This window comes from Lathyrus oleraceus, chromosome 7 (genome assembly GCF_024323335.1).
Source record: "Lathyrus oleraceus cultivar Zhongwan6 chromosome 7, CAAS_Psat_ZW6_1.0, whole genome shotgun sequence".
Taxonomy (NCBI): domain Eukaryota; kingdom Viridiplantae; phylum Streptophyta; class Magnoliopsida; order Fabales; family Fabaceae; genus Lathyrus; species Lathyrus oleraceus.
Genome location: NC_066585.1, coordinates 149,439,244 through 149,446,604, shown reverse-complemented (window position 1 = coordinate 149,446,604; position 7,361 = coordinate 149,439,244). Strand labels below are relative to the sequence as shown.

General features: G+C 37.5%; 1 pseudogene; it reads right to left on the bottom strand.

Annotated features, from left to right (window-relative positions):
- Window positions 1-1,724: 1,724 nt before the first annotated feature.
- Window positions 1,725-3,310, bottom strand: LOC127107528 (inorganic phosphate transporter 2-1, chloroplastic-like; annotated as a pseudogene).
- Window positions 3,311-7,361: the final 4,051 nt, after the last annotated feature.

The window sequence follows — 7,361 nt, the reverse complement described above, 5'->3', positions numbered from 1 at the left end:
TACAAAAGGGTGGATGAATACGTGCTGGTTCTGTTAGGTTTTGAAAAAAATGATTACTCGACGTTGGATCGAGGTTTTGATCTTGTTTTGAAATGGTTATCGAATGTTCATTTTAATTCTTGTATTAACAGATGAATAAAGAATAAAAAAATATTTTACATTTCATGGGAGAGGGATACATTTGTTATGAATGGGGGTTGACATGGCAATCAAACAACATAAATATATGCCTCATACATCATACAAGTAGGCAACAGTCAATCAGACAATAAGATATTTAATCAAATAATCAAAGAAGTGAAATGAATGAGCATTAAACAACGTATGAGTGTAAGTGTAAGGGAACCGGCTCATTGTAAGAAAGCCCAAGAGTAAGCTATGTGAGGTTGATGGCGATGCTTAAAAAGCAATCGACTTACAAGGGTGTAAAAAAATGGGCTCGATATTAAATCGAGAAAGTATGATTTTTATAGTTTAAAAAATGGTTTTTGAACTAAATTCAAATACAATAACTACACATTATTAACACATGAAATTATAATAAGCATAAAAAGAGATATTAACAAAATACTAAAAGAATAAAAAAAATGCTAAAGGAAAATAAAATCAAATAAAAAGCAAAAGGTATCACACATGAGTATTGAACCCTCCCCACCTAATATTATGCAACTGCCCTCTCTCCACTAGGCCACTCAACAATATCTGCTATTAAGATACTACCCAAAATATATGAACTGGAATAAAAGTTTAAAATAAAACAAAACAAAGATTTCGTGGTTTTTATATTATTTCTGTAAAAAAACAAATTTAATTTTAAAAAAAAATTAATTAATTAATTAAAAAAAACAGAAAGGAAATGGAGAGTGAAGGCACAGAAGCTCGTCTTCTCCAATCTCCCAGCACGTTCCTCTCTCTAGAGACATTTATCTCCCTCCACACTCGAAACAGAAACAAACTCAACAGAAAGAAAACCAGACAATATTCCTAACCCAATACTCGTTTCATCCTATCATCTTCTTCTCAACAAAGACCAAAACGTACCGACAACAAACAACTAGGAAAAACGCTGAACCTTTCCTAGAGCAAAATCAAAAGATGCAAACAAAAGGTCACATGTTATGAGGATGTCGAGAGAAATGTGATGATTACCTCCTCAAAACGAAGCTCGGCGCGGTTATGATAGTGGTGCGAGGAACTGGTGCGCCTTCTTCAGGTAACTTCCTTCGTTGCGCCTTTCTTAGGGTTCGTCCTCTCTTTGATTTCTTATCGATTCGCCGTTTTCACCGTCGAAAAATTATTAGGTTTTTTTGTTTCTGAACAGTAGTCAACTCTCTAATTTTGCTTTGCTTTGATTTGGGATTTAGGGTTTTTGATCTATTGTTCCGCCTCCAGGTCTTTGTTGTTCTCCCTCTCTTACTGATTCTCTTCCTTCTACTTATGCTCTGCTGATTAGGGTTTCAAAAATGCCTTGGGTTCCAAAAGAGTAACTCTGCAGAGCACTCTGGATGTTCAGAAATCGGATTAACCTGTTTGATGCTATGACCGAAAACGGTATTCTGAACCCACTCTTTCTTCTTCATTTTTGTCTTAACTCTGTTTTGGGAATTTTTGGACTTTGAATTTTACTGTTGGCTAATTAACTTGTGTTTTTTACTGCAGTGAATTGGTGAGCTGATGAATTTCAATTTTGGTTCTATTGAAATATTCGGAAAATCTTGAAATGACAAAGTCTCAGTTGCAAGAGACAGAACAACTTCTAACTGTCTTCAACCGTATCAACCCACCGAATAACCCTTCATGACCAAAACTCTTCAACGGCAATAACGACTTCGAACCAGTTCATAACAAAGCCTGCAACTTGCAACTTGCCAATTAACCCCAAGCAAGAACATCGATCGGAATAACTATCTCAGCTCCTTTTGCAGCGCCTTGCAGAATAGCTAGTGCACCGGCTAACGGACCTATCGCGTTGGAAACATCATTTCCACCATGAGCAAATGACATGAAACATGCTGATAAAACCTGCATGTAACCGAAAACTCCATAAACTATTTCAAGTTGAGTGCCCTTTGGACCTGCAATATCAGATAGGAAGCCTATGTTTTGGTGGGATGTATCGTCTTTTGGCTCGGGTTGTGGAGTCTTTGCCTTCTCTAGGAGATGTCCGAGTTGTTTTCTGATTGTTCTGTCGACCAGGAAAGCCCCGACAGTTCCACAGGCTAAAGCTTGACTTAGAGCTATAGGAAAAGTTTTGCTAAGAGGAAAGGCAGAAAAGGAAATTCCAATTACGCCAAGAAATACAGCAATTGGTGCTGCTGCAGCTGCCGCTTGTCCCGGATTACTTGCACTATACACAAACCTTCGGATGCATTTGTATATAAGAAATGAGACAGCAGCTCCCAGTAGCGGCGAGAATATCCACGAAGAAATCACTCTTGCTAGTGAACCCCAGAAAACCGCACCAGAGCCTCCATAAACTAGTCCAAACCCCACCATTGCTCCCACTATACAATGTACTGTAGATACTGGCAAACCATAATATGATGCAATCTGTAACCAAGTACCAGCAGCAGCAAGTGAAGAAAGCAATCCTGCAAAGAGAAGAGAATCATTCCCTTGAAACACATCAGCAACAAGAATCCCCTTCTGCATTGTGCTAGTCACATGAGTTCCCATCAACAATGCGCCAAAAAAAACTCCAACACTGCAGCTGTCAACACAACTTGCCTAAGAGTCAATGCACCAGATCCAACCGAAGTTCCCATTGCATTTGCAACATCATTAGCACCAATGTTCCAAGCCATGTAGAATCCAAACAAAAGTGTTGCATAGGATAAAACCCTTGTCTTCAAAGGCAAACCTTGTCCTAGAGACGACATAAACAAAGGAAAAATAAGTGCAGCCACTGCTATACATATTGTTATAGCAGAAGCTGTTCTTGATGATATGTTGAATGCTTTTGCCATTCCTGATACTTCATTGTTATTATTCTCTCCATTTTGGTGTTGTATTTCTGTGTTTTCCCTTGACTTGCTCCAACTGACAGGAATTCCATCATGACTACTAACTTAGCTTGGTGATAAGCAACAACACTGCAGGAAGGATGCTTACAAGAACCAACTGATTTTTTGATGAATGTGGTCAAATGGCATTGGATTGGTAACATGTTGCAGGTAGTATTTCAATACACTTATCATGGCAATTAATGAGTTGCTTGTTGTTCAACAGGATTATGGTAACAAGGAGCTCATGTACCATCTTTTATTCTTCTGCATTTCCTGCTTGTGATGTCAAGTGGCAGCTGGTGTTAGGTTAATTGGTTGATCTCATTGGTCGTCAACCATTGATAATGACTTTTGAGTTGCATTGACCAAGGTATCTCTGCATGTTAGGTATCATGCATGACTTGTAATTGGTTTTATTACAGGATGAACTGTTTTTTTGGAGCTCCTTTATAGGATTATGCAGGTCTGTTACTTGCTATGCCCGATGTTGTGGTGTTGGTTTTGGTTTTGGTTTGCACAGTTAATTCATGCCATGCCTTGGACTATTTTGTGGATGCACAAGGATGGTTTTTTTCTCTCACAGCAGGTTTTGGTTTTGGTGCAGGATTGGTTCCTGCTGAATGTTGCCGCTACCAATGGTGTCTAGCCCAATTTCAACCACACTTGACCACTTCTCTCACCTGCTGGTTTGGTAGAGCCTCAAGATTGCAGTTGGTTTCCTAACTGCAGGATGCAAGACCATGATGGCAAGATGTGTCAAGGTGAGTGCAAAACCATAATTCATGTGCATTGCTTTGTTAAATTAACCATGTATGTGCCATGTTTGATCATGTGATTAAGGTGTCTGGTTTTGTGGTGAATGCAGGGCCAGTTCAGCAGGGTAAAGGTTGGTGTTCTTGTTTGCTGAATTGGTTTTGGTTTGCATATCTGCTGGTGTAAACTTCATGCTGCAAGATCAGTTGATGTTACTGTATCCATGTTGATTCAGTTTGACATCTGGTTTGAAATATGTCTCATAGTGTTATGGTGTGTCGTGGCATTGCAGGTTACCAACTGATGTTCTGTTGCACCACTGATGTTGTTTGTAGGCTCAGGTAAAGCAACCAGGTTTATCAATACAAAGACCTGGCTGATAATTCTGGTTTAACATGGTGACGGTCAGATTCGTAAGTTGTCTTTCTTGGTTATGTGACACTGCTAGTGGACAGATGAGACTGAATGCATGCTGCCTTATTTCATGACAGATTTAGGCCTGCTATAGGATTATGATGGCAGGACATTTACCAAGAGGAGTTCAAGGCCAAATCCATTTGAAATGCAATGTGAAGCCACATTTGGAAATGCATCAAAGCCCAATAGCATAGTACCCCAAGCATGACTTTTGGATGGTGGATCAATGAAGAAAGACTAGTCTAGGTCTTAGGTGGTAAAAAAAAAGTGAGTTGGCCTTGGTCAAAGTTGACCAAAAAAAGTCAATTGTTGACCAAAGTCAACAAATAGCATTTCTTTGTATTTCCCTTATGACTTCTTTGTAAATGGATATTCAATGGACAATTATGGATATAATTAGGGTTTAATGGATTATGGTTGACTTTGGTCAAAGTTGACCAAAAAGTCAACTGTTGACCAAAGTCAACAATTGGTCAAAAGTGTCAATTTTTGTATTTTTCTTATATGGAATCATATGTACTGGTTTAAACATGGATGAAATAGATTGAAATGGATTAACAAATGGTTTGAAGTTGGTTTCCAAATTGTTTTGCCTTATGACTTGAATGTTTGACTTTGAAAAGAACATGACTTGACAGGCAATATATGTTAACAGGGCCATGAAATGATGGTATAAGATTAGGATCTGAAAGGGATATTCATGAATCAAGTGGCATGATTGGCAATTGGCTTGAAACACAAGAAGCTTGGTTGTTCAGATGACCCAGACCATAGATGTATTAACAATCACATGAACAACACCATGACTTTGGACCAAGACCAAAACATAAAAAATTCAGGACCAAAATTGGGGTATGACACCACGCATGCTTTTATTGTATATTATTGCTTTTATTATTTTATTACTGACCAAAAGCACAAATATATGTCACTAACTCTTTTTGTTTTGAAGCTCAAGTGATCATGTGCTCCACAATGCTCCTAGGAGGCTCCTAAGCCCATTGAAATGGCCAGATGAAGATGAGGAAACGCATGAAAATGGTACAAAAATATCCTAATCATCATATATGTCTCCCAAGTATCTTAATTTGCCAATTTGATCAAGATAACCCAAGGGGCCTGAGGATTGTTTCCCATGGAAACCCTAATTCAATTGTGCTTTGACTGTGCCTTGCCCATGAAGCAATCTCAACCTCTGATCAAATTAAATCAAGGAAAGTTATTTCATTTATCATTTTATGCATATTTGAGCCCATGTGAGGCCCCTCAATCATTTATTCATCAAGATTGGAAGTTTGGCCTTAAAAAGTTGACCAGTCAAGTCATCTGACTAAACTGAGGTCCATTGAGACCAAATGTTATTAAGAACCATATTAACAACTTTCATGTCCATCAAAAATCCATTTGAAACTTGGAAGGTCATCATTCATTTCAAAACATTATAGGTCATTTTGACTGAAACCCTAATTTTGGGTCAACTTACCAAGGGCATAACTTTCTTAGTTTTTGTGATTTTGAGGTGATACCAAATGAATTGGAAATCTTTAGATGTCTAATTCAAATGTTATGTTGGACAAAATTTCATAATCATAAAATAAATAAATTTGATAATACAAAACATTATCGGTCATATTGGACTTAATTCATTAATTTGAAAATGTACCCAACTTCAAATGCCCATAACTTTGTCATAAAAAATACAAATGATGCAAACTTTAAGTCTAAATTGATTATCTTGAAAAGATATACAACTTTGATGTTGTAGGTTTTCTCACTTGAAGCTTGTATCATGAGGAAAGAGGGGCTTGATTAAGCTTGGTTTTGGGTGAAAGTTTTCAAAATGACTTAAACATGTTTTGTACTTGGATTTTCCAGACCAGTTTTCATTAATTTTCACATGCCAAATGAATTTTTTCCCAACATGACTTTTGTTCCTTATTTCAAGGGGTTTCCAACCATTACTCACATTACTCATTTGGACCTACCATTTGTGAGTTTCGAATTCATTTCCATTTATGTGCACTATGGTATTTCATGATGAAACTTGAATGTGCAAGCTGTTTCCATCCAATGTACACGTCCATTTGCTTTTCACTTGATCTCATCATGTTTTTGCAGCCATCATTGGGCCTCCCACACGCCTGTACAGGCCCATGCACATCAAAGTTCAAATGCCATGCACATGAAAGAAGTGTGATCAGCTGATGCATTCACCTATAAATAACCACTTCCTCTCATTCATTTGGTAACATTTTGGAGATCTGAATTGCTACAGCACTGAAACCATAGCCATACCAAAGGAATTGTTCAAAAATTATTCTTACTTTCGAGCTTGAAATTCAACATCATTAGCTGAGCTTCAAAGCCTAATTCCTTAGCCTTTCACTTCCCCTACATCCATAGATCAAAGAGGAGCAAGGAACTTGGAAGATTCGTGGCCAGAAGTGCTTCAATTCAGAGGTATACATTCAAACTTTTTGGATCTAGAACTCTTAATTCAATGTAGCATTCTTGTGTTTGTGTGGTTTTTTGAAGTCCTCACACTTGAGGCAAGCCATTGGTGCTTTCAATTCATGATTTCATGAACAAACAGTTGGAACACCATGATCTTCCCTTTCACATTTCTCTCAATATAGGAAGAGTGAGGAAGATCCATTGGTACAGTGATGATCTCCATCACACGAGCCTCATTTCCATTTCCATGTCCTTGTTTTCCATTTTCATTAAAACTTTTTTCTCTGCAACTGGTGGCCGGAAGTGGTTGTCTCGCCGGAGAAGATGGTGGTTTCCACCACCATCACCACGTGTGCACCTTCATGGCCTTTGGATCTTGTATTCAGGATCTAATCGTGTGCATCCATTGTGTTTACTTATTTTAATACACATTGTGGCGCGTTTGACTTAGATGTACCATGCGCCCTTATATCTGGATCGTCCCTTGATGCCACATCAATTAATGAGCTTCATCACGTGGCTGTGGTTTTTTCCATTTATTCCATTTTCTTTTATTTTCAGTTAATTCCTTTTATTTTTAAAAATTCATAAAAAATTCATTTGAAGTCATAAAAATATGAGACAAACTCCAAAAAGTTTCTTGAAAAATATAGTTTCATATTTTGATTTTTAATTATTTTTGTGACTTCATTTGATATTTTCATGGATTATTTGATTTTTAATAGTTTGAAT